Source organism: Callorhinus ursinus, unplaced genomic scaffold (assembly GCF_003265705.2).
Source record: "Callorhinus ursinus isolate GAN/ISIS: 27379988/994484 unplaced genomic scaffold, GSC_fseal_2.0 scaffold31, whole genome shotgun sequence".
NCBI lineage: Eukaryota > Metazoa > Chordata > Mammalia > Carnivora > Otariidae > Callorhinus > Callorhinus ursinus.
The window spans coordinates 2,737,893-2,765,887 of NW_027397093.1; the positions used below are offsets into that span (position 1 = coordinate 2,737,893).

Below are 27,995 nucleotides of genomic sequence, written 5' to 3' on the forward strand. Positions count from 1 at the left end.
ATTGCTGAGTGGTATTCCATTACATGGATGTACCAGTTTGTGTATCCATGTACTCAGTGAAGGATATTTTGGTTTTTCCAGTTTTTAGCTGTTATAAATAAAACTATTATGAACATTCATGTACAGGTTTTTATGTGAATATAAACTTTCATTTCCAGAAGTGGTGGGATTGCTGGGTGACATAGTAAGTATATGTTTAACTTCTTAAGAAACTTCTAAACCATTTCTCAGAGTAGCTCTAAGGGTCTGCATTCTAGTTATCACTGAAACTGGCCTTTCCTATATGCCCCTCTACAGCTTGACTGCAAATCTGAAGACAGCAGATCTTGTTCCCAGTTTAGGGGACCTTGGTCCCTGTTTCCAAAGAGCTCAGTGGAGACCTTATTCCAAAAAATTGTGTTTCTCTGTTCCAACCTGTCTGGTGTTACCTGAATGACTGACACAAAGTGCATGTCTTTGTTTTGCCTAACTTGGAATTCACACACAGTAGAAAAGTAATGGACATTGCTCAAAACCACTGTGAAGCAAACAATCCACAATCACCCTGGAGCAAAATATTATAGTTGACACATATAATTGAATACTGAAAGACTGAGGAAAAGGCTAGAGAGAGTGTTCCCTTGGGAAATTAGATAATTCAGAGGTGCCATGTATAGTGGGGAATTTATCATTTATTTTTTTTGAGAGGGAGCGTGCATGTGCACATGGCGGGGGAGGGGCAGAAGGATTCTCATCTTAAGCAGGCTCCACACCTAGCAACGGGGCTTGATCTCACAACCCTGACATCAAGACCTGAGCTCAAATCAAGAGTCAGATACTCAACCGACTGGGCAACCCAGACACCCCTACAGTGAGGAATTTAGAAAGCCACAAAAAAGCCCAGGGCAGGATGCATTCTCAGTAAAGACCTAAGAGGACCCAAAGCTTTCAATTCTAGCTAATCTCTAGGCTCAGAAAAAGTAGTAAGTGAAGGTTAAGGCAGGGTTGTAAATCATCAGGCTAAGCACTGAAGGAGTACCCGAACAAAGAGCCAAAATGCAAAGATAAAGATAACAAGGTTTTTTAATTTTGACTTTGAGAATTTTTTATTCTCCTGCTTTGAATTCTTTGTTCTTTCTCTGTCAACCTCCTTTCATCTTTCCCTCCTTCCCTTCTCTCTTACTCTCACTCTCTTTCTCTCCTCCTTTGTCTCTTTTGTTTGTTTTTGGCATTCAAGGAAATCCCTGCATAAAACACTAAAGAAACACATGCTAAAGTAACACAAACTTAGACCAAACATGACAAGCAAGAAGACTTTACAAAAATAGTTTTAACAATTGAGCCACCCAGGCGCCCTTTTTTTTTTTTTTTAAAGATTTTATTTATTTATTTGACAGAGAGAGACACAGCGAGAGCAGGATACAAAAATAGTTTTTAAAAAACTACTTAAAAAGCAAACACCGATAGCCTACAGCAAGTAACAAAACAAATCCTAAGGTGAGTAAAGAATATGATTTCCAGTTCTACCACATTAAAATATTCAAAATGTCCAGTTTTCAACAAAAACTTTAAGTCACGCAAAGAAAGTATCATCCATTCACAGAAAAAATAACAGAAATGATCCCTGAAGAAGCTCAAGCACTGAATTTTGTCTATTGACAAAGACTTATTTAAAACAGTCTTTGTTTTATCTTTGAACATACCTTTGAACAAAAATATGTTCAAAGAACTCAAGAAAACCACAGGCAACGAATATCTAACCAAGGACAGAACATGGGTAAAGAAGGAATATAAAAAACAAAAAGAAATTCTGGAGTTAAAGTATAACAAATGAAAAATTCGCTGAAACTCCTGGGTATATATCCACAATAACTGAAAGTAGGATCTCAAAGAGCTATGTACACACCCACATTCACTGCAGTATTATTCACAATAGACAAGAGGTGGAAACAATCCAAATGTCCATCAAAAGATGAATGGGTAAATGTGTATATACATTTAATGGAATATTATTCGCCTTTAAAAAGAAGGAAAGCTTATTAAATGCAGTAACATGGATGAACCTTGAGGACACTATGCTAAGTGAAATAGGCCAGTCACAAAATGATAGATAATACTGCATGATTCCACATATATGAAATATCTAGAATAGTCAAACTCATAGACACAGAAAGTAAAATGGTGGTTACCAGGGACTGGAGGTGAGAGGGAAAAGAAGAGCTTGTTGTTCAATGGATACAGAGTTTCAGTTATGCAAGATAAAAAAAGTTCCAAAGGTGTTGTACAGCAACATGAATATCGTTAATGTTATTGAACTATACTTTAAAACTGCAATTGTAAATTTTATGTAATTTTTTACCACAATTAAAAATTAAGAAAGAACAATTAACTGTTAACTCTTGAGAATTAAGAGATTATACAGTTGTAAACCTATATTTTTGCATACCTACTTGATGCCAGGTATTGTGATAAACATTTCAAATAAATTACCTTGATTTGGTCCTCGTGAAAAAAAAAATCACAAGAATTTCAATAGCAGATCTGAACAGGGAGAAGAAAGAATCAACAAATATGAAGATTTGTCCATTGTAATTATTCAGGCTATGCAGAACAAAGAAAAACAATAAAAATAAAAAGATTGATCAGAACCACGATGAGATACCACTTCACACCAGTCAGAATGGCTAAAATTAACAAGTCAGGAAACAACAGATGTTGGCAAGGATGCAGAGAAAGGGGAACTTTTTTTACACTGGTAGTGGGAATGCAAACTGGTACAGCCACTCTGGAAAACAGTATGGAGGTTCCTCAAAAAGTTAAAAACAGAATGACCCTATGACCCAGCAACTGCACTACTAGGTATTTATCCAAAGGATACAAACATAGTCAATCAAAGGGGCACATATACCCCAATGTTTATAGCAACGATGTCCATAATAGCCAAAATATGGAAAGAGCCCAGATGTTCATCAACAGATGAATGGATAAAGAAGATGTGGTGTGTGTGTGTGTAAAAAATGAAATATTAGCCATCAAAAGGAATGAAATCTTGCCATTTGCAACGATGGGAATGGAACTAGAGGTTATTATGCTAAGCAAAATAAGTCAGAGAAAGACAAATGCTGTATGATTTCACTTATATGCGGAACTTAAGAAACAAAACAGATGAACATAGGGGAAGGGAAGGAAAAATAAAATGAGATGAAAACAGAGAGGGAGGCAAATCACAAGAGACTCTTAACTATAGGAAACAAACTGAGGGTTGCTGGAGGGGAGGTAGGTAAGGAGGATGCAGTAATTGGATGATGGGCATTGAGGAGGGCAGTTGATGTAATGAGCACTGGGTGTTATATGCAACTGATAATCACTAAATTCCACCCCTGAAACTAATAATACCCTATATGTTAACTAAATTGAATTTAAATAAAAAAATTTTTAAAAAGCCTGATAGATTTCTGTCAAGGCATCCAACATATGCATGATAAGAACTTCAGAAGGAGAATGAAAAACAGGCAGAAAGAATATTTGAAAAAATAATGGCCAAAAACTTCTCAAATTTGAAAACAGGGATTTACACATTGAAGAAACAAACTGAATTACAAAAAGTATAAATGCAGACAGCACACCAAGACACATTATATTCAAATTGTCAAAAGCCAAAGATAAAGCACCAAGAGAAAAGCAATGCACCGTATGCAAGGAATTCACAGTAAGATTAAGAGCCAAGTTCTCATCACAAAGCATGGAGGCCAGAAGCCTATGGGATAGCATGTTTAAAGTGCTTAAAGAACACTCAACCAAGAAATCTCTATCCCGGAAAACTATCCTTCAAAAATAAAGGAGAAATTAAGAGATTACAAAATAAAAACAAAAACCAAAAAACTGAGTTTGTAACTAGTAGGCTTGCCTTACAAAAAATGCTAAGGGGAGTCATTCAGGCACAAAAACATAAAATAAGAATTATATGCTAATGTGTACACAATGTATTAAGATATAATTTGTGACAATAAGATGAAAAAAAGGGGAACAAAATTATATAGGAATAGAGTTTTTTTATACTACTGAAGCTAAGTTTGTATCAATTCAAACTAGGTTGTCATAAATTTAGGATTTTCATTGTAATTCCTAGGTAACCAAAGAAATATTTTAGATATACACATTTGAAAAATTAGAAGAGAATCAAAATGGTATATTGCAAAAAAATCAATTAAACTCAAAAAAGTAGCAACTGAAGAAATAAGAAGCAAAAGTATAAGACATGCAGAAAAAAAACCCAGCAAAATTAGATACAGGTAAGGAATTCCTTATCTGTGACTACTGTAAATGGATTAAATACTCCAAATGGCAGAGTGGTTTAAAAAAAAAAAATCCATATGTAAATATACATATAGTCACCTTAGACTCACACTGTATCTAAAGACACATAAAGGTTAAAAGTAAATATGCAAACAGGAACCAGAAGACAGCTGGGTGGCCACACTAATATCAGACAAAATACTTTAAGGATATTATATATTTATAATAGATGAATTAATCAAGAACATATAACAATTACAGACATGTATATACCAATCAACAGAGCAAAATATATGAAGCAAAGACTGACAAATTTGAAGGGAGAAATAGAGTGTTCTACAATAATACCTGGAAATGTCAATACTACACTTGCAATAATGAATAGAATATCTGGATAAAAGATTGTTATGGAAATAGAGAACTTGAACAATACTATAAACCAACTTGACCTGAAAGATATATACAGATACAGATATGTAATATTTAAATATGTATAACACATGATACAGATTTATTTATATAATTTTAAACATATAATATTTATATTACATGTTACAAATTATATATAAAATAAAAATTCAATTATATAGACATACATATATTTGTATACACACAAAATAAAAAAATTTACCCAACAAAAGCAGAATACACATTCTTCTTATGTGCATGGGGCATATTCTCCAGGATATAACATGTTATTCACAAAATAATCCTCAATAACTTTTTTAAAAACTGAAATCACAAGAAAATCTTCTTGGTGCAAATGTAATGAAATTACAAATCATAACAGAAAAAACCTGGAAAACTCACAAAAAATGGAAATTGAACAATGCATTTTTTAAAGAACTTTGCAATATGTTTTTATTAAAAATATGGAATGCTTCACAAATTTGCATATCATCCTTGCCTAGGGGCCATGCTAATCTTCTCCAAATTGTTGTATATGTGCTGCTGAAGCGAGCACTGAACAACATATTCTTAATCAATTGATCAAAGAAAAATCACAGAAGAAATAGAAAATACTTAAGAGAAAAATTAGTGTGAAAATACAACATACCAAAACTATGGAATGGAGCAAAAACAGTGCTCAGAGTGAATTTTTTTGTAGCAAATGCCTACCTTAAAAAGAGAAGAAAAATCTAAAATTCAATAATTTAACTACAGCTTATGGAGCTAGAAAAATAATAGAAAACTAAACCCCAAAGTTAGCAGAGGAGAAAACATAAAGATTAGTGCAGAAAAAAATAAAATAGAAAACAGAAAACTCAATGAAACCAAAAGTTGGTTATTTGAAAAGCACAAATATGACAAACCATTAGCGATACTGACAAAGAAAAAAAAGACAAAACTATACAAAATAACTAAAATCAGAAGCAAAAATGGGGACATTACTACCAAACTTACTAAAATAAAAAGGATTTTAAGAGAGTATTATGAACACTATGAACAACAGTACAAAAATTAGACAATTAAAATAATTGGACAAATCTGTAGATGCATAGAAATTACCAAAATGACTCCAGAAAAAAAACAGAAAATCTGAACAAACTTAAAACAAGAGACACAATAAGTAATCACAAACCTCCCAATAAAAAAAAAACTACCAAATCAGATGGATTAACTAGTGAATTCTACCAAAAATTTAAAGAATTAACACCACTCCTTTTCAAACTCTTCAAAAAAAAAAAAAATAACACTTCCTAACTCATTCTATGAGTCCAGAATTACCCTGATACAATTGCCAGACAAAAATACTACAAGAAAAGAAAACTACAACAGATGAATGGATAAAGAAGATGTGGTCCATATATACAATGGAATATTACTCAGCCATCAGAAAGGATGAATACCCAACATTTGCATCAACATGGATGGGACTGGAGGATGTTATGCTAAGTGAAATAAGTCAAGCAGAGAAAGTCAATTATCATACGGTTTCACTTATTTGTGGAACATAAGGAACAGCATGGAGGACATTAGGAGAAGGAAGGGAAAAATGAAGGGGGAAATCAGAGGAGGAGACGAACCACGAGAGACTATGGACTCTGAGAATCAAACTGAGGGTTTTAGAGGGGAGGGGGTGGGGGGGGTGAGCCTGGTGATGGGTATTAAGGAGGGCATGTATTGCATGAAGCACTGGGTGTTACACGCAAACAATGAATCATGGAACACTACATCAAAAGCTAATGATGTACTGTATAGTGACATAACGTAATAAAAAAAATTATAAAAAAAGAAAACTACAAACCAATATCCTTGATATGGATATAAAAATATAAATATATCCTAATAAATTCAACCAATCAGCATATCAAAAAGATTATATGCCTGGGATTTACCCCAGGAATACAAAGATAGTTCCACATATGAAAATCAATCAATATAATACACCACGTTTATAGAAGGAAAGAAAATAACCACATCACCTCAATTAATGCAGAAATAACATTAGACAAAATGATCATCCTTTCATAACAAAAATATCCAGAAAAGCAGAAATATAATGGAACATTCTCAACATGATAAAGGACCTTTTATAAAAAACCCACACCTAACACACGCGATAGAGAAGGACTAAAAGTTTATTTCCCTAAAATCAGAAGCAAAACAAGGATGTATGCTTTCACCATTGCTATTCAACAATGTACTGGAGGTTCTAGCCAGAAAAATCACACAAGAAAATTAAATAAAAAGGCATTTGAATTGGAAAAGAAGAAGTAAAGTTATCTTTTTTCACAGATGACATCATTTTCCTTTTTCAATACTGTTTTGATATTTGGGGCACCATATATATATATATATACACACATATATATATATATATATATATATACACATATATACGATGATATAAAGAATTCACAAAAGAACTACTAGAGCTAGTAAAAAACTCAACAAAGTTGAAGGGTACAATATCAACACTGAAAAATCAGTTAATTTTTTTTCTATATACCAAAAGGAACAATCAAAAAAAAATTAAGAAAACAATTCCATTAACAATGGCATCCAAAAAAACAAAACAAAAGCCTAGAAAAAATTCAACCAAGGAGGTAAAAGACTTACATGCTGAAAAGTACAAAATATTGCTGAAAGAAACTAAAAAAGACCTAGATAAATAAAAAGATATTTTGTGTTCATAAACTGTAAGAATTAGTGTTGTTAAAATGGCTACTAATCAAAGTAATCTATATTTTCAATGAAATCTTTCAAAATTCGAATGGCCTTTATTGTACAAATGAAAAAACTGATTCTAAAATTCAAATGAAAGTGTGAGGCGCCTCAAATATCAAAACAGTATGGAAAAAGTACAACAAATTTGGAAGATTCATACTTCTTGGTTTCAAAACTTATCTTTGTGATGAAGTAATCAAAAACATGTGATTACAGATTACTACAGTATTCAAAAGTGTGCTACTGACACAATGATAGACATACAGATCAACAGAACAGAACTGAGAGAACAGAAATAAATGTATACATCTATGGCCAACTGATTTTTGACAAGGGTGCCAATATCACTCAATAAGGAAAGAGTCATCTCAACAAATGGCGCTGAGAGGTAAATATCCACATGCAAAAGATGGAAGTTGGACCATTACTTCACACCATAATAAACCTGCACAAAAACTAACTAAATGGATCAACAACCTAAATATAATAACTAAAACCATAAATGTTTAGAAGAAAACACAGAGGTAAATCTTTGTAACTTTGGATTTTGTAGTGAATTCTTAAGATATGGCATCAAGAGCAAAAGCAATGAGAGAAAATATAAACTGGACTTCATCAAAACTGTGCATCTTAGGATATTATCAATAAAGTAGAAAGACAACCTACAGAATGGAAGAACATATTTGCAAATCATGTATCTGATAAGTGTCTAGTATCCAGAATATGTAAAAACACAAGCAACTAATTTTTTAAAAAATGGGCAAAGAACTTAAATAGACATTTCTCTGAAAAAAGATATATAAATAGTCGTCAAGCACATGAAAAGACGCTTAACATCACTATTCATTTGGGAAATGTAAATCAAAACCACAATAAAATACCATTTAACATCTAGTAGGATGGCTTTAATTAAAAAAAAATTTTAAGGTAAAAAAATTAAAGGAAAAAAGTAGAAAACAACTACTGTCAAGGATATAGAAAAATTGGAAGCCCTATACATTGCTGGTGGTTTATAAGATGATTCAGCTGCTTTAAAAAGTTTGGTAGTTCCTCAAAAACTTAGACAGAATTACTACAAAGTACATGCCCCTCAAAAATGTAAAGCAGGTACTCAAAACAAAAACATGTACATGCATGTTCATATCAGCATACATGCATGTTCATAACAGCACAATTCACAATAGCCAAAAGATAGAAACAACCCATAGTCCATCAATAATGGGATGTACATATGATGCATATTATTCAGCTTTAAAAAGGAATGGACTACCAATACATGCTATAATGTGGATGATCCTAAAAAAACATCATGCAAGTAAAGGAAGCCAGACAGAAAAGGTCACATATTGTAGGTATGATTTATAAGAAATATCCAAAATAGGTAAATCCATACATGCAGAAAGCAGAGTGGACGTTTCCAGAGGCGGGGAGGGGCAGGTGGGAAGTAACTACTTAATACCTAGATACAAGGTTTACTTTGGTGTGATGAAAACATTTTAGAACTAGACAGAGTGGTGATTGTACAATATTGCAAAGTGTACTGCCACTGAGATGTTTGTTTTAATATGGTCAATTTTATGTTATGTGAATTTCACCTAAAGGGAAGAAAAGCTTTTGGAAATTAAAAATTATTGCTCAAACATCTTACAAAATTACTTGTGCGTTTAACCTCTGATTCAACACCATAATTCGAAGTATCTATCCCCAAAATAGAGAAAGATAAAGTTATTTATCAAATATTTACTTGTAATAGCAAAAGCATATTACATATGCATAGAAGTTGAGGGGAAGTAAATATATACATATTGGCTTACTTTTTCTAAAACCACTGGAGTAACAAAAAAAGGTAAAAATTTTAAACAAAAATAGGTATATTCATATCCCTTCCACTACTTAGCCTCCATAATATATATTCTTATGTAATAGAGATATTATTTGGATATTTGGGTTGTTTCCAATCTTCTTACTAATACAAACAATGCTTGAATGAATCCCTAAAAATCTAAAGTAAAATGATATACACAAACCCAACTATATATCAAGTTAATGGAATAACGATTCAGGGAGAAACTATTTCAAGTAGGAAAAAAAGAAAAAAAAATCCTCAAACTGTTTTCAGTAATTATATCATCAGTGGTAGAATTATTATTCTGAAACCTTCATAGAACAAGACAATCCCATCAACTGTTGCATCCCCAATGGTAGCCTCTATCATTAAGACTTCACCAAGCAGTTCTTGTTTTACAATACTAGGTAAGGCATATTATTTTGCATAAAACATTCAGGTAAAGAAAACCAATCATTTCACATAAAACCTGTTTAAACATTCCAGTTTTCATCTGAACTTTTACCTTAATCCCATCAATCCATACATTACTATATTCTCTCAGTCTAAAAGTAGCCACAGTTAGAACATCATCAACAGATTGACTGACTGATTGATTATTTATTTATTTATTTGACAGAGAGAGACACAGCGAGAGAGGGAACACAAACAGGGGGAGTGGGAGAGGGAGAAGCAGGCTTCCCACTGAGCAGGGAGCCCGATGTAGGGCTCAATAATGACCTGACCTGAAGGCAGATGCTTAATGACTGAGCCACCCAGGTGCCCCATCAACAGGTTTTGATACCAAAGCACATGGGGCTCCTATGTTAAAGAGTCCCAGAAAGGTCTCGTTTACACCCAATCACCATTTTACCCATTTGTATACATAAGGCCTTAGGTCCCCAGAGGGGAAGAATTAAGAGCCAAGGGACCCAGACCCTTCTTCAATCTTCACTTTGACTAACCTACCAGACCACTGTCCCAGGTAATTCCAGGTCAGGTTTCTCATTTGCATCTCTGCCTTTCACCTTTTAAATTCTCCCAAACTAAGATAAATAGGGGGTACTTATTTAGGGCCCTTTAAGGTTATGGGACCAGCACTGGCTTCCATTGGTACACTTAATCTTCTATAGTGCTGCATTAACACCTCTGCTTCAACCTCATCAATGTTTGATATATTCATCCCATTTCTAATAAACATCCAGCCCTGAAAGAACAAGTCCCTAGGCTCTCTCCCCTTCTGTCTTTCCCTCCTTTCTTGTTAATGCTTTTTTTTTTTTTTATCTTTAGTACCTATAAGGGAAACAGAGACAGCAAATATGACAAAGTTTCTTGAACAGTTGCTTGGTTTTACAGCATGGTTACATAGGATGGCCATGTAAAAGGGGCCCCCTTAATCATAGCACTTACCATCATCTGGGTAAGGAACATATTCAGTAGATGACTATCCCAATCACCATAAAGCCAGTCCAGGATGGCTTGCTATAAGGTGTACAGCCACGTCATCTTGGGTTTTCCACTAGGCATTTACAGAGGAAAGACAGTCTCTCTTTTCAGGTAAACAAACTTCACAGCAGTTTTTATCCAGTCCACCAGGCTACCTGCTCCCTTGGGAATAACCCACTGGATATAGCCATTTGTGACTGTTATATAGTAAGCTGTGGGTCTTATATCAACCATTCTCTTCCTCTTTATAACATTCAAAACCAAAGATACTATCCCTAAATTAGTCACTCTCACAATCCATTTCAGTAAAAATTCTTCAAGAAGCTGATGATGAACAGATCCACAAAATGAGACAACTCCTTGGCACTATAACCACTGGTTTCAGAAGTTTCTTGGTTTTGCCCTCCCTCCAACTGGACTACTTTTCTGCTAACCAGAGGTCATAGCAATACTGTGTTGTCCTAGAATAATTTTTCCCATTGCAGGTGGCTTCAAGACTACTGGTTGCAGTTCAAACTGACCGAAATCTAAGCTTGCCTCAGCATCAGAATCAGTTCCAGAACTCTACATTACTTTCATTTTAACTATTACACATAACAATAATCAAGAAATTATATATTTAGTTTGTTTCTTATGTATGTATCCAGTGAGCCATCTCATTGGGAGTTGAATTTATCATCATTTCTAAATTCCATCCCATAACTTTTGCCTTTAGTAATGGATCACAGCACAGCTACAGTTTCATATCATGAGTGAATATATAGCCATCTAAAAATAAAAAATTCTGCACTCCTTTGCCCCTTCATCCTTTCTCTTCTCAAATTATGTTTCAGTGAGTCAGGGTTGATAAAGCAAATTTCACTTTTTATGACACAAACTCCAGTGACTTATCATGCTAACGATCCAGAGTTAAAACAAACAAGTTAAAAGCTGTGGTCTTCTGCCCAAAAACGTATTTCCCCAGTCTAATCATAAGGAAAGCATGAAACAAATCCCAGTTGGGCAACATTCTAGAAAATATCTAACTAGTAGTACTCTTCAAAACTGCCAAGGCCATCGAAATCAAGGAAAGTCCAAGACACTGTCACAACCAAGAGGAGGCTAAGGCATGACTACTAATTATAATACATATCCTGTATGGAATCCTAGAACAGAAAAAGAAGGGGAAAACTGAGAATATCCAAATAATATGGACTCTAAGTAATAAAATATCAATATTGGTTCATTAATGTAGCAAATATGCCATATTAATATAATAATAGGGGAAACTGGATGTGGGATATAACAGTACTCTTTATACTATCTTTGCAATAATTCTGTAAATCTAAAACTCAAAATTGATGAATCATTGAACTCTACATCTGAAACTAATGATGTACTATATGTTGGCTGATTGAATTCAAATAAAAAAAACCCTAAAACTAAAAAGTTTACTAAAAATTGAATATTTACTAGGATCTTAATGATATTAAGAAATGACTTAATTTTTTAGAGGTACAGTAATGAAATTTAGCTATGTCTGAACAAGAGTCCTCATCTATTAGTAAAACATTGAGAAATAACTAATTATTAAGGCATAGTGAAATATCTATATATAAATGTACAAGTGTACATTTACATATAAAAATTTTATGAGTGGCTCAGTCAGTTAAGTGTCTGCCTTTGGCTCATGTCATGACCGCAGGGTCCTGGAATCGAGCCCTGTGTCAGGCTCCCTGCTCAGCGGGGAGTCTGCTTCTCCCTCTCACTCTGTGTCCGCCCCCCTTCATGCTCTATCTCTCAAATAAATAAATAAATTTAAATAAATAAATATTTTATATTACATTATTATATCACATAAATCATGATGATGTGTAAGACTCACTCAAATTAATCCTGTTCAGGGAGAGGAGTGGGTGAATAGGGATATAAATGAAAAAAGGCCATGATTTTGATCATCCTTTAAGTTGAATAACTGGTATAGTGAACCCCCTTGACTCTTCTCTCTAGGTTGGAATAGGTGTGAAATTTTCTATAAAAAATTAAGTAACTGCCTGATTTAAAAATTTAACAGAAAGGGCCAGAAGACAGACTCTAAGAAATCTCTCAGAAAGACAAAGGACAAAATAATAATAATAATAATAATAGAAGAATGAACAGAAATAGAAAAACAGGAAAGAATGGAAGCTCATAAGCTCATGTGAGATATAATAACCAACTATTAGAAGTTCTAGGAAAAGGGCACAGAAACAATGGAGGGGACAAAATAATAAAAAAAGAAAAGAAAAATTTCCAGATTTGAAAAGGATAATGGATCAAACTCATTTAAGAAAGCTTCAAAAATTCTTGTTTGTGATTATCATCTCATAGATACCCAAAACATAGTGAGTGAAAATGAATCCAGACTAACACTCAGCCTCAGTAACTTCTAATCCAGAGTTCTTCCTTGTCTCTCCCACCACAATATTAAAAAATCCCTGCTCAGAGAAATTTCAGATGTAGTACTGCTACAAGACTACCTGAAATAAAGGCTGAGGCAGCTAGTCTAACCGTAAACAAAACTCCAATGGCCAGATGTGATGACAGTGACCAAATTTAAATAAGCTTATAAAATATCACTACAATACAAACATTTTACAGAAGAAATTTCCTTAAAATAGAGCCTGTTCCCAGACCAAGAGAACAGAACAGGGCTCTATTGACATTTCTACACAAATTCTTTACAAAGAATACCCTATGACACAAAACTCTTAAAAAAAATTTTTTTTAAATTAAATGACCATTCATCACTGTATTTCCTGTGAATTATGCAACTAGAAAGAGAAGACTTCAGCTATAGCTCAATGCTTTATAAATTTCTCTTTTGCCCTCAAAAAATGCTCATCTTAGATTTTCCTCCATTCTTTCCAGGAACAAACCTACCTTAATAGCCAGAAACGCCTTACAAAAATAAACACAGCATACAGGGTCACAAATCTAAGAGCTCCGGAGGAAGAAATGACTACTCACTGGTTCATTTTGGGATCTCCATGCTGAAATTATGATTTCTCACAAAATATTTTAAGAATTCTACTGCAATAAAAATAGGAATTCTGGAGAAATGAAATAATTTTCTTGATAAAAAGAATAATCCCTGGAATAATACCTGTGAATATGTTAAGTTACACAGCAAAAGAGGAATTAAGTTTGCAGGTGGAATTATGGCTGACAGTCAGCTGACCTTAAAATAGGGATTTTATCCTGGATTATCTAGGTGGGTCCACTGTAATTATCTTTAGAGTGCAAGAGGGAGGCAGAGGAAGAGTGGTTAAAGAGATGCAGTGTTGCTGGCTTTAAAGATGGAGGAAGTGGGGAGGGTCATAATTCAAGGGCAGCCACTTGAAACTGGAAAAAGTTAAAAAAAAAAAAAAAAAGGATTCTCCCCTAGAGCCTCCCAAAAGAACACAGCCCTGCGGACACCTTGATTTTAGCCCACTGAGACCTGTATCTGACTTCTCACCTACAGAACTGTAAGATAATAAACGTGTGTTGTTTTAAGACACTAGGTTTGTGGTAATTTGTGAAAACAGCAAGAGAAATCAAATATATTCTGTTTCTTTAAATTCTATAATAAGACTTATTTCTGTTTCCTCTGGGTTTTTTTTTTTAAGATTTTATTTATTTATTTGACAGGGACACAGTGAGAGAGGGAACACAAGCAGGGAGTGGGAGAGGGAGAAGCAGGCTTCCCACTGAGCAGGGATCCCGATGTGGGGCTCGATCCCAGGACCCTGGGATCATGACCTGAGCCAAAGGCAGACGCTTAACAACTGAGCCACCCAGGTGCCCCATGTTTCTTCTGTTTTAAATCCAATCCTATTCCTACTGCCTGAGAACTTTATAGTTTAAGTATCTGTTCCCTCCTTTCTGTGGTACTTCCCAGTGGGCTGAAAGAGACAAAGACCAACACATAAGCACATCACCTGATGAAAAGGAAGGAGAGATGAGTGTGTGATCTTGTGTGGGACTTCTCCTGGAGGTGGGTAAACTGTCTGCCCTGCCAGTCTTGTAATACGTTGTAGACTTTGGCAAAAAATCCAAGTCAAATTCTGCTTGACTTGACTTAGATCTTTTTAAAATTTACTTTAGCCTTTACAGGTTTCAGATGAATAATTTTAGCCACACTGATTATAAGGGTGGGTGGCAGATTTCAGTTAACATGTATGTTTGTTGAGAGCTTAGCTGAGCTATTCCATCATTTGCTGCCTCGGCATACATTTTTGGCCAAGCTGCCTGCAAGGGCCTTAAACTGACACTAATCCCTTGTACAAGTACAAGCCCTAGATAACAGCCCACAGTCACAAGCAAATGTTAAGTTCCCTGCCTCCCAACACCTTCCCCTTGTGTGGCCCTTAGGTAAAACTCCTGTGAAGCTTACCAAAACCCTTGCTCTTTATGGTCTGACTGGACAATCCACCTTACCCCAGGAACCCCAAAGCACTCCACCCATAGACCCTAATAAAGGCATGTGCCCCAGTTCCTCACTCTTTCTGCCTGTACCCTGACTTGACCTTCTTGGGTGGTCCCTCAAGACAAGGGGTATACTTCCTCCACGGCCTGTGAGTAGTAAACTTCTCTTTGCTTCTCTTGTGGTCTTTTGGCTCACCATCCAGCATCCTGGGGGCTCTACTTAAAAATGTTGATTTAAAAAAATCATAACAATGTTTAATAAATTGAAATGCCAAATGCATTGGTGATTTAGTGTAGTACTCTTGTTGGATGATGGAAAAATGAATGTATTTAATGGCCCCAACTCCTTCAGTAGTCTGAATTTCCTTCTTTGAGATTCAATTTTCTGTCCTTAAAACCAGTCAAGTTACAGTGCATCACTGAGTGCCCATTTTAGCTGAGCATCAGACTTATTGCACATTACATCAAATGGACTTTAATATGCTGTTTTCAATGCCTAAAATGAATGTTCACCCTCTCTTTTCCTTGGCCAACCGGTCAACTTTGTATTCATTCATTGAAACTCAACTCAGACATAACTTCCTCTTTGAAACCTTCCAAACACACAAACATGGAGTTAACCTCCCATCTGCATTATTTTGAGACCACATGCATACTAATCATAGCATGCACATCACTTACAAAATTACAGTATGATAATTTATTTATATCTGCCAATCATATTAGACTTTGTATTCATTAAGGACAAAGATAACCTTATCTGTATCAGTAACTTCAGCAGTTAACAATATGTCTGGAACATAGTAGAAGCTCAATACATAATTACTAAATTAAACTTCAGATTGTAATAAACAATCTATAAGAAATAAAGTGAAGAAAAATATTGTGTTTAAAGGGTCATCACAACAATATTTGACAAATTTAAACTTTTTTCATATATAAAAGTTACATTAACAGGTCAAAAAAACCCCTACATTAATAATTAAATGCAAATGGAAGATTTACTAGTTCGGCAAAAAAATATAAATTAAAAAAAATTTAGTTTCCTTATCTCATTTTATCCCCTTATCTTAAGAAAAAAACAAAAAACAAAAGCTGAGTTGCATTAAATCCTTCTATGTGTTCAAGTTCTGTATTCTATATCACAGCACAGCTGAAAGTATCAGTATCAGTTTGAAATTTTCATTTACCTATATTAAGACGGTCTCAACTTTCTGTAAGCTGTCCCTCCACTATGACATCCATGCTAATGTCACATTCTTAGTTACTTGTACCTTGCTATTATGACACGTGGTACCTTAGAAACTTACTTTGTAAATAGGTTATGTCACAATATGAATGGAAAAATACTGAATAGCATTAAACAGTACCTTTAAGTTTTTCTATTTATCTCAAATTAAATGGCATGTCATCACAGCACCCATTTCAACAAGTATATATTGAGCAGTTAGTGCGAGAAACCTAAGAGTGATGAGAGAGATAATGAAATATCAAGTATATTCCAGTATATTCTCCTAATAATAGGAGATTAAAAGCAACCAGACAGACAAGCATAAGAACCAGTCAAAGGAGTTTAGATCTGACATTAGAAGTAATGGGAAAACCAACAGAAAAATAACAAGTCAAACCAACAATTTAGGATGATTTTGGCAGAATGAATAGAACCAACAATATTAGTCAGAACTTCTAAAAGTGAGGAGGTAACACTTTTCTCCCCTACAGTTAACAAATAATCCAATTTCACCAATTGTACCCACTAAACCTGTTTTCAAAATCACCCACCCCTCTAGATCTCCATTTTGCCACCACTTTAGCTCAAGCCACTACCATTCGTCTTCAGGAACAGTAGCTTCCAGCATCTTGTCTAGTTCCCTTCTAATTCAATCTTCATACAGAGCATTTTTTAAATGTAAATCAAATTGTGTCCCTTTCGAGCTTAAAATCCTCCATCAGTTCCCCTTCAATTTTTAGGACAAAGATACAAATCCTTTGAGCTCCATAAGAGCCTGTACTTATAGCCTCCTCTCCTGCCACTCCTCCCTTTCATGTCAGTGCTAGTAGCCTTCTCATAGTTCCTCAAATATTCCATAATCTCTTCCTGCCTCAAGGCCTTCTCATGTGCTGTTTACTAAAAGAGGTAACATCTTTGCAACTACATATACCCTTTTAACCCTAGGGCAACTTAGCCTAAATATCATTTCCAAAAATGCCTTACCTAACACCCACACTAGACCATGCTTTTCCAATAACATGCTACTTTGTAATTCTCCTCTGTAGAACTTTCCCCACTTACTAACTGAAGATAGTTTCTAAGTTAGCTAAATATTTCAACCACATCGGCCTCATTAGGACACAAGCACCACTAAAATAAAAGCTATAACTGCCTGATCGATGTATCCTCAACATCTTGTGCATAACAGTCATTCAAATATGTCGAATGGATTGATGGATGCCTTCCACTGGAGGCCAGAGAAAGAATGGTGCTAGAAATAACAAAAAGAAAAGTGAAAGCCTAAAGAGCTTACATAGATTTATACTGAGTTTGAAAAATTAATTTCTGAATCTTTAAAATTATCTGTAATGTTCTAACGCAAGAGTCAGCAAACTTTTTTAAAAGACCAAATAGTAGGGGCACCTGGGTGGCTCAGTCAGGTAAGCGTCTGACTCATGATTTCAACTCAGGCCATGATCTCAGAGTCCTAGGATCGAGTCCTACATCGGGCTCCACCGCGCTCATTGCGGAGTCTGCTTGTCCCCCACCCACCCCCAAATAAATAAAAAACAAATAAAATCTTAAAAAAAAAAAAACCAAATAGTAAGTATTTTAGGTGTGTGGGCAATACAGTCTCTGATGCAGCTATTCAATCCTGCCATAGCAGCATGAAAGCAGCCACAGACTATATATAAATTAAAGGCATGGTTGCACTGTAATAAAACTTTATTTACAAAAACAGGTTGGCAGCCTGAGGCTACGGCTTTGCTGGCCCCTATTAATACATCCCAAAGAAAGAGGAGGAAGAAATTAAACAAATAAAAAAAATAAAACTGTTCTTTCATTTTAAACTCATAAAGAAGCTTTTCTTGAGATGCCATACAAACTTTTCCCCAAACTTTGAACTCAAAATGGGTTAACATGTATTAATTAAAAGCACACATGGAATCTTCCTTTAATGGTCAGAATTAAGTATATCTCCTCTCTTAATGTGAATCATAAATTTCTGTTGAGGCAGCAACTGTCTTTTTATTCATATGTATTTCTCAGTAACTAGAGTACAGAGCACACAGTGGAAATTTAAAACACATGCTGAACAAATGAATGACCCAACCATAGATTAGCCTTTCCCCTTTTCATTCTTCTAGTCTACTATAGTTTGGTGCAGAGACAAGAGGAGAAGCAATTAATCTGTATGTTTCGATTTTCAAAAAAGATAGGGACACCTCGGTGGCTCAGTTGGTTAAGCATCTGCCTTCGGCTCAGGTCATGATCCCAGGGTCCTGGGATTGAGTCCTGCATCAGGCTCCTTGCTTAGCAGGGAGCCTGCTTCTCCCTCTGCCTGCCACTCCCCCTGCTTGTGCATGCTCTCTCTCTGTCAAATAAGTAAAGAAAATTAAAAAAAAAAAAAAAAAGATACTCTCCAGTAAGACTGAAAAGGAACAATTTTCCAAAAGGCAGACAGACATTTAATAACAAAGAGAAAACAGAATACAACAGTGAATAGCACCTTCTTTACCTTAAAGAAGAAACCCAGTATAAATTTATGGTGCCACATCATACAGTAGAGACAATAAACTGGGAGCTGGTTTATTCCAACTTCTAATTCCTCTGTGTCTCTTAAGTGATTGTGTGACTTAACTTTTCTAGGCTTCAGTATCCTTCTCTATAAAATTAGTGGATAAGAGTAAATGATCTCTATGTCCTCAATTCTATAGCATCTAATTTTTCTGTATACAAAAGACTCAACATAGCACTGCCAAGTGGATGAATGGAAACAAATGCAAAATCTCATAAAACTGAATAACAAAGGGTGGGAAAGGGTAGGATACAATCTCCATTGTGATAGGTATGACCAACAGATCTAAAATGAAAATTCAGAGTAAATGTATAAATTGCCAGAGTATATATTGGTCCAATGTCCAAGAAAACAAAAGCTGGGAGTTATAAAGTAATCCCATCCTCCTTTTATTTAAAATCATAGTTCATAGTGCAGCACACCTAGCATGCTGAACAGACACATCTCAACAGAAACACAACAGAAACATAGGACAATTAAAATAATCAAAGGAGTGAAAATAGTCCATAGGAACAAGACAAAAATGAACAAATAAACAACAAAAAATGCTTTTACCTCTGTCAGAAGGAATCTATATCTGTAGTTATTTTAGGCAGCTGTTGATGTAAGGCAATCAATAATATCAAACAGATACATTTATCATGTGCACTGTTAGCAAATAAAGTATATTATACTTTGTAATCAACACTGTTAATTAGTGTTACACATTCTGTACAGTACTGGACACCGTTTTCAAGTCAGTGTTTATAAATAATTTTTCCTACAAATTGAATCAAAAATACCTAAATTTTAACAGACCAATGATTCCATCATCCCCTTAGTTGCCTTTCTTAGAAATCAGTCATCTTTAAATTCCATACCAATTTTCAGAAAATACAAACACACACACACACAAACTGCTGTAAGTTATTTCCAGTTATTGGAAGATATCAAATATTACAAATAAAAATATTCAAATATCTCCAAATAATAAAACCTATGATTAGCTACAGTGATGACAAACCTTAGTGAAGACCACTTCAATAACTATGTCATCAGTTTAGAATAACTTAAATTGAAAAAAATGAGTTTGGCTAAACTGTTCTTAAAATTTACTATTTTATTTTTAGTTCTAGAGCTGAATTTGCCAACTTCAAAAGAATAATTTCTTTAAATTAATAATCGTATTATTTAAAAAAAACTCTAAGGCTAGGCAGAAGAATAACGGCCACCTCAAAGATGTCCATATTTTAATCCCTGGAACCTGTGAATATGTTAGGCTACATGGCAAAGAAGAATTAAGGTTACAAATGAATTAAGATTGCTAATGAGGAGACCTCAAAATAGGACAGTATACTGGATTATCCAGTTGGGCCCAATGTAATCACAAGGGTCCTTAAATAGAAGAGGGAGACAAGGTCATAGTAACATGAGGTGAGACTCAACCTGCCATTGCTGGCTCTGCAGATGGAAGGGGCTATGAGCAAAGCAACGTGGCAGCCTCGAAGCTAGAAACACAAGGAAAGAGATTACCCTCTAGAGCTTTCAAAAGGAAAGCCTTGCCCACCTTTTTTTTTTTAGTCCAGTGAGGGCCTGGGTCCTAAAACAGTAAGATAAGTTTGTGTTGTTTCAAGCTACTAAGATTTTTGGTAATTTGTCACAGCAATAAGAAAAAACTAATATACCTATAGATTTATAAATGTGTTTTTAATTAAAGTCTGAATCTGATTACAAAAACAATAAAAATCAGAATGCCCAGGAACCTTAATGAGATTTTTCTAAGAACAACAATTATGTAGTTCTTTATTGCTACAAACACACAACAAAGATAGTATTATATGTGCTATATTTTTTCCAAATAAATACTACTTTTTCCCCTTTGAAAAGCAGTTTTGCAATAGATGCCTCTTAAATCTTTATGGTTGAGCCAATCCCAGATTCTCATGAATCCTTCCAACACAAGACACCGTTCACTTTCCTCATTGGTTATAATTAATTTCACTGACCATTATAATAATCGAATTCACATTTTCTAAAAATCAGAGCAGTTCACGTCAAACTTAGAATTTAACTATTTGAAAAAATGAAACTTTTAGCTGTCTGGATACTTCCAGACCCAAATTTTCATATTAGTCACATAAAATAATACAGATTCTATAAAATTTACTACATATAGAACCATTTTTCATGATTTTTATGAATTTTTTATCATTTGCTTTGATAATAAAACAGATACATGTACAGGTCTGGGAACGTTTATCTTGTACCTATATTATTAAGATGGACATGTCCAAGAGCATCTTCATAAATATTCTTTCAAATTGGCAGGTAGGATTGGGAGTGGAGGAGTGAGGCATGAGTAGTCAGAGACTGAGCAAGCTAAGGAAGGCATACATACAGAGGGACAGTGAACATGGGAAATTAGAATCCAAGTAATGTGAAAAGAGCATCCATGCCCAGGTGGGCCTAGCACATCAGGGCTTAAGGCACATTAGGGTAATGATGAGAGTGAAGAGGGAACATCTGAGGCAGGAGGTTGGCCTGGTATGAGATATGAGAACTTAAGCAGAATATATGTGGGGGATGGCTTGATATGGTATATCAGAGCCCAAACAGGGTAGAAACATTATCCATGCATGGTGTGTGACCCACTGTAGGGGTTTCAGAGCCCAAGCAGGATGAGAAAGACATAAATGGGAAAGAGGAAGTGGTGGCAAAGAACAGAAATCAGTTACATAAGAGGGAAATAGATCAAATAAGTAAGTATTTTAAGGATAACAGAAGCCAGGTTTATCACCATCAGAGAAGGGAGGTTACAAATATAGAAAGAAAACTTGAATGAATCCTGTGGCATTGGATTGGAACTGGAGGTATTAGTATGAACTCATGGTTTTCAATATATACAGCTAATGCAGAAACAAATATTGATGTAAATGTGTATGTATATAAATAAACACACACACTTATATTCCCTAGTTCTGTCCACTGAAGATGCCTGGGAGCAGCAACTTTTCAACAACAGAAGCCGAATTCTAGTTCCCAGAATTCGGCTTCAAAAACAGCATTTTCCATTAAAAGGAACCAGGGCTCTTGGAGGAATGGCTTTCTTTCCCTTTAATACATTTATGTACTTGTGAACAGTAAATAATATTGTTTTATATGTGTTTTTACAGCTTATATAAGTGATACATAATGTTTTGCAACTTCTTTACATTTTTGTGGTACATGTGTACTATAAGTGTAAGTTCATTCATTTTTACTGCTGTATAATATATATAATATACTGTTATAATACCACTTAAATATGTTAATTTGTTTCCCTGCTAATGGACATTTAAGTTATCCCTAAGAAGAAGAAGACAGTACAGCAAACAAAGATTCTTATTCATGTCTCTGATCATATATTTTAGGGTTTCTTTAGGATATAAACCTAAGAGTAACATTACTGGATCAGTGCATATTTGGATCTTCAACTATACTAGATTTTGCCAAATGTCTTCCAAAAATGATTTAGCAATTTATCCTTCCCAGCAGTGAAGAAAGATTTCTATTGTTTGTCATATTCACTGCACTTGCTATTATCTGACTAAAATTTTAGCCAGTCTGGTGAGTATGAAATTGTATGTCTCAGTACACATTATTTACTATTTTATTATCTTCTATCTGTTGTATTATTTTGCCTTTTTCTTATTGATAAGGAAAATTTATTATGTGGTCTGACTTCTAATTCTTATTAAATGTGTCACAAATAATTTCTTAGCCAGTAGCTTTTAACTTCGTTTTTTATTATCTATGTCTAGTTTTAAATTTTGATATAATTAACTTTTTTAAGATTTTATTTATTTCTTTGAGAGAGAGAGAGATCATGAGCAGGGGAAGGGGCAGAAGGAGAGGGAGAAGTAGGATCCCCGCTGAGCAGGGAGCCTGATGTGGGACTCAATCCCAGGACCGTGAGATCATGACTAAAAACCATAAAGAAAAAAATTACTAAATTTAATGACATCAAGGGCACGTGGGTGGTTCAGCCGGTTAAATGCTACCTTTGGCTCAAGTCATTGTATATTGAGAGGCAATATAGCACAGTGACTAAGAACCAGGGCTCTGGAATAAGCTAAATTAAAAAATCCCATTCTATCATGTACTAGCTATGTATCCTTGGATTCTATGTTTATTCCATTTTTTAATAAGATGGAGATAATAACAGCACCTACCTCTTGGGCTGGTATTAGGAAGTACATGCCTGAATAGTGTAAGAGCCATGGTGATACTGGTGTTGAGTATTTTGAGTATCATCTCTATCTCATGGGGTTGCTATAAAGATTAAATAAGGTCATACACATAAGATACTTAATGCCAGGACTATAGCAAGAGCTCAGTAGACATCACTACAATACCATAAAGATGTTAAAAGATAAGAGAATCTGGGGGTGCCTGGGTGGCTCAGTTGGTTAGGCATCTGCCTTCAGCTCAGGTCATGATCCTGGGATTCTGGGATCAAGCCCCACATTAGGCTCCCTGCTCAGCAGAGAGCCTGCTTCTCCCTCTCCTCCCTGCGCATGCTCTCTATCACTACCTCTGTCTCTCTCAAATAAATAAAATCTTAAAAAAAAAGATAAGGTAATCCTGAGTAACTTTTTTTTTTTTTTTAGAGAGAAAGCATGCACATGAGTGGGGTAGGGTTGGGGGAGGCAGAGGGAGAGGGAGAGAGAGAATCTTAAGCATACTCCACACCCAGTGCAACACCCAACACTGGGCTGGATCTTACGACCTTGAAATCATAACCTGAGCTGAAATCAAGAGTCAGACACTTAACCCACTGAGCCATCCAGGAGCTCCCTGAATAACTTTCACCAAGAAATGACAACTTAGATGAAATTGACAAATTCTCAAAAAGCAACACACAAAAAACTATACCTATATATCTTAATGGGCATATCTACTTAAAACATTATATGTTATTAAAAACCTCTCACAAAGGAAACTCCAGGTTCTAAAGTTTTATTTGGTGAATTTGTAGACATTTAAGAAAGGGGAATATCAACCGTCCATAAATTCCTTGAAAGGGCAAAAAAACAGGGAATACTTCTCAACTCATTTATGAAGCCAGCACAACCCTGATACCAAATGTGAAAAGAAAAGATAGAGCCATCCTGCTCATGAACATAAATGCAACAAATCTAAATAAACTATTAGGATATCAAGCCCAACAACATTTAAAAGAATAATACATCACAACCAAGTGAATTTATTCCAGGAATAGAAGGAATAGAAGGTGGTTTAACATTTGAAAATTAAGAAATGTAATCTACCACACTAACAGATAACATATAACGGGAAAAAAAATTTTGATGATTTTAATAAATGTAGAGAAAAATTAACATCTACTCACAAAAAAAAAAATCAAATGAAACAAAAGGGAACTTGCTTAATCTGATGAAAGATATCTATAACCACCCCCACCACACACACACACACAGAAATTTTAATGGTGGACTATTAAAACCTTGCTGAAATTCTATCACCATTTCAATTCAACATTATGTTGGAGGTCCTAACACATCCAATAAAAGGGAGGATGGGAAGATGGAGACTTTGCAAACAGTATGATGTCACAATATATGTAGAAATTCCAGGCAATTATTAAAACTAATAAGTGAATTCCCCAAGGTCACTGGAAAAACAGCTCAAAATACAAAAATCAAATATATTTGTACGTACAACAAAAAAGAAGAAAATAAAAATTTAAAGTGGTACCATTTATACTGATGAAATCAAATACCTAAAAATAAAGCAAATATGTATAAATTTTTATAGAAAACATTAGCAAGAAATATTTCTGAAGTCCCAAGTAAATGGAAGAACACACCATATTCATGAATGGAAGATTCACTATAGTAAACGTGTCAATTCTCCCCAAGCTGATTTACAAAGTTAATGTAATCCCATTCAAAATCCCTGAAAGTTCTTTGTAGAAATTGACGTGTTCATTCTAATAATTAAAGAGATTGCAAAAGGTGAGCTAGGGAAACCTTGGAAAAGAAAAAGCTGTAAGACTTATATTACCAGATGTCAATACTTAAAGCTACAGAAATAAAAACAGTATAGCACTGACCCAAGGATAAAAGAAGAGACCAATGAACTAAAAGAGAGTCAAGAAATATATTGATACAATCACTGATTTATAACAAAGATAAATCTGCAGTAGAGTAGGGAACAAAAACTTTTCAAAAAAAGAAAAAAAATTAATCTTGACCTCTACCTTATAACATGCACAAAAATAATTTCCAGATGTCTCATAGATCTAAATGTAAAAGGCTAAAAAACAAACCTTTTAGAAGAAAACACTGGAACATATCTTTAAGACTTTGGGGTAAACGAAAATTTTGCAGTTCAAAACAGAGCTAAAAACAAAGGAAAAAATGTAAACTACACTATATTGAAATTGTTAATTTCTACTCAACAAAAGACACTATTAAGAGATTTTAAAAGCAACCCATATGTATGAAATATATACACATACATGTATATAAATGTGTTTGTATATATGTATATAAAAAAATTTATATCCAAAATATACGAAGGGGTTTTTACAAACCAAAAAAAAAAAAATACAGCTCAATATAAGACATGTCACAAAAGAGGATATCTTAGGGTGAATAAACATAGGTGAAGGTGCTCAACAAGCAGTTATCACAAAACACAAGACAAAAATCTCAGTGCAATACTATACCCCCACCAGAATAGCAAAAATGAAAAAAGACAGACAACACCAAAAGAAAGTGGAATTTCTAGAATGCTCATTTACTACCAGTGGTACTGTACACTGGTACAACCACTTTGGAAAACTAATAGCATCTGAAGCTATATACATAAATACCCAATAATCCAGTGGTGCGCCTCCTACACATTTTACCAACAGAAATGCATAAATGTTTACCCAAAAACATGTAGTAAAATCTTCCCAACAGTAGCAGTTGCCAAAAACTGGAAACAACCTGAATGTCTATCAATAAGCAGGATAAAGTAAGTTGTACTACCTTCACACAAAGGAGTATCATATAATAAGAAACAAACTATAAAAAGTACAAAATATTGACTCAAAGAAGCCAGATATAAAATAGGCATGTTTATAATTCTACTTATATGAAATATAGGCAAAACTAATCTACAGTGATATAAATCAAAACAGGGTGTGCCTTTGGGGGAGGGGTTGAATGACTGAAAAGCACAGGAAACATTCTGGGGTGATAGAAATATCCTCTATCACAATGTGGATAACTTAAACAATTATATAAAAATATTCAAAATTGTGCTGTATGAAAAATATTTGTGCGTTTTATTTAATGTAAATTACACCTCAACAAAACACTCTTCATATTTAAAAAAAAATCACCTAGATTCTAGATAAGCACTATGCAAAGTGGTCTACAAACTGTTTGTTAGGGTCCATGACAAAGATAAGGAGGAGCTTCCACCAAAATGCATATCAACGCATTGCTTTTTTCAAAGAGAAAGTTTTACTATGAAAACAATATCAACTAAACTAAATAGTGGGTTGAACTAAACTGTGTTAGTAGTGACACAGTTGACTCACATTCTAATGAAAGCTCCTTATCTTGACCTGGACCGGAAGGAGCACTGTTGTAGAGAACAACCATGATGGTGGCTGGGGAACTAGGGGTGAAGGGGGTGGGGACATGGGCTTTGGTGAGAGGGACAGGGAGACCAAGAAAAATGAGAATATGTTAAAGTTCTTTTTGGATTAAGTTTTAAATATTCATTTAAACTATTCTAGGCAAAAAAAAAAAGGAGAAAAAGTGAGACAATTAAAAATAGTAAGATGGCAGAATGAAGTCCAAGTATATCAATAAATGCAAACATCAAAGGACTAAATTCACAGGTTAAAAGAAAAAGAGAAATTGTAATTTAAAAAAATTATAACCTTTTTGCTATGTATCAAAAGGTTCATGATAAAAGCATGGAACATATATAAATAAAAATGATAAAATATACTAATACCTGAAAAAAGGGCCTTAAGACAGAAAGCATGAGGAATAGAGATCACTAAATTATGACTTTAAGTCCAATTTCACCAAGAAAACAATTCTAAACAGGTACACACCTAACAAAATACACTCAAAATATAAAAAGCAAAAACTGATAGAATTTCAGAACAAAAATGTTAAGTCCACCATCCCAGTAGGAGATCTTAACACTTTTTTGAACATCTACCATCAATTCTCCATCCTTTCTCAGACTGTTTTCCTCTTAAATCAGAAGCTCTGAAATCTTAAAGACTAATGGTCAATCGAGGTACATTCTTTTTTTTTTTTAAAGATTTTATTTATTTATTTGACAGAGAGAGAGAGAGAGAGAGAGAGCAGGAACACAAGCAGGGGGAGTGGGAGAGGGAGAAGCAGGCTTCCTGCCCAGCAGGGAGCCCGACGCGGGCTCGATCCCAGGGCCCTGGGATCATGACCTGAGCCAAAGGCAGACGCTTAACGACTGAACCACCCAGGCGCCCCTCGAGGTGCATTCTGAACTCTTTTAGAGGCATCATTAAGTTATAGGAACAGTGAACTGAAAATAGTGGGAACCTCTGAAAGATGTCAGGTACTAAGTGGATTATTGCTACCATCTGCTGGACACAATATTCACTCCCACTTTGATCATACTTGGTTTAAAAAGTCCTGGTAAGCAAGCACATAAGGCCCTAAAACTACCAACTTTTTTAAACTTCCTTTATCTAATGAGATAGAGATACTCTCTCTAAATTAAATATGTGTCCTCTCTATGTCTGTGCAATTTAACAATTCCCTGGTAATGTTTATTTTTTCCAAGGCACAGGTTTATGAGAGCACAGAAAATTACATTGCCAAAAATCCACTTGGAATTTAGTATATCCACGAAGACTACCAGTTTTCCCATACAACTACTGGAAAATCGTATTTTATATACTGAGTAATTACAATGAGTCACTTTAAACACCCCAACTACACTTTACTCATGTGGCATATTAACCACATTACTTGCAATGTCTCTTAAAATATGCACATAATAATGTATGGTAGGTCTTCTAG

The 27,995-nt window shown here is 34.6% G+C and overlaps 1 protein-coding gene and 1 pseudogene across 6 annotated transcripts in view; both read right to left on the reverse strand.

Moving 5' to 3' along the window:
• The window catches only part of CCSER2 (coiled-coil serine rich protein 2), a 185,886-nt gene that overhangs the window by 111,545 nt on the left and 46,346 nt on the right, over positions 1 to 27,995 (reverse strand). Inside the window, exon 1 of one of the 6 annotated variants that reach the window (XM_025880621.2) lies at positions 16,336 to 16,409. The exons of the other annotated variants lie outside the window; for them this stretch is intronic. The gene's annotated coding sequence lies outside the window, so the exon portion shown is untranslated. Of the gene's footprint in view, positions 1 to 16,335; positions 16,410 to 27,995 lie in introns of those variants that run through there. 6 annotated transcript variants of the gene reach the window in all.
• On the reverse strand, positions 5,142 to 5,239 carry LOC112831000 (U6 spliceosomal RNA; annotated as a pseudogene).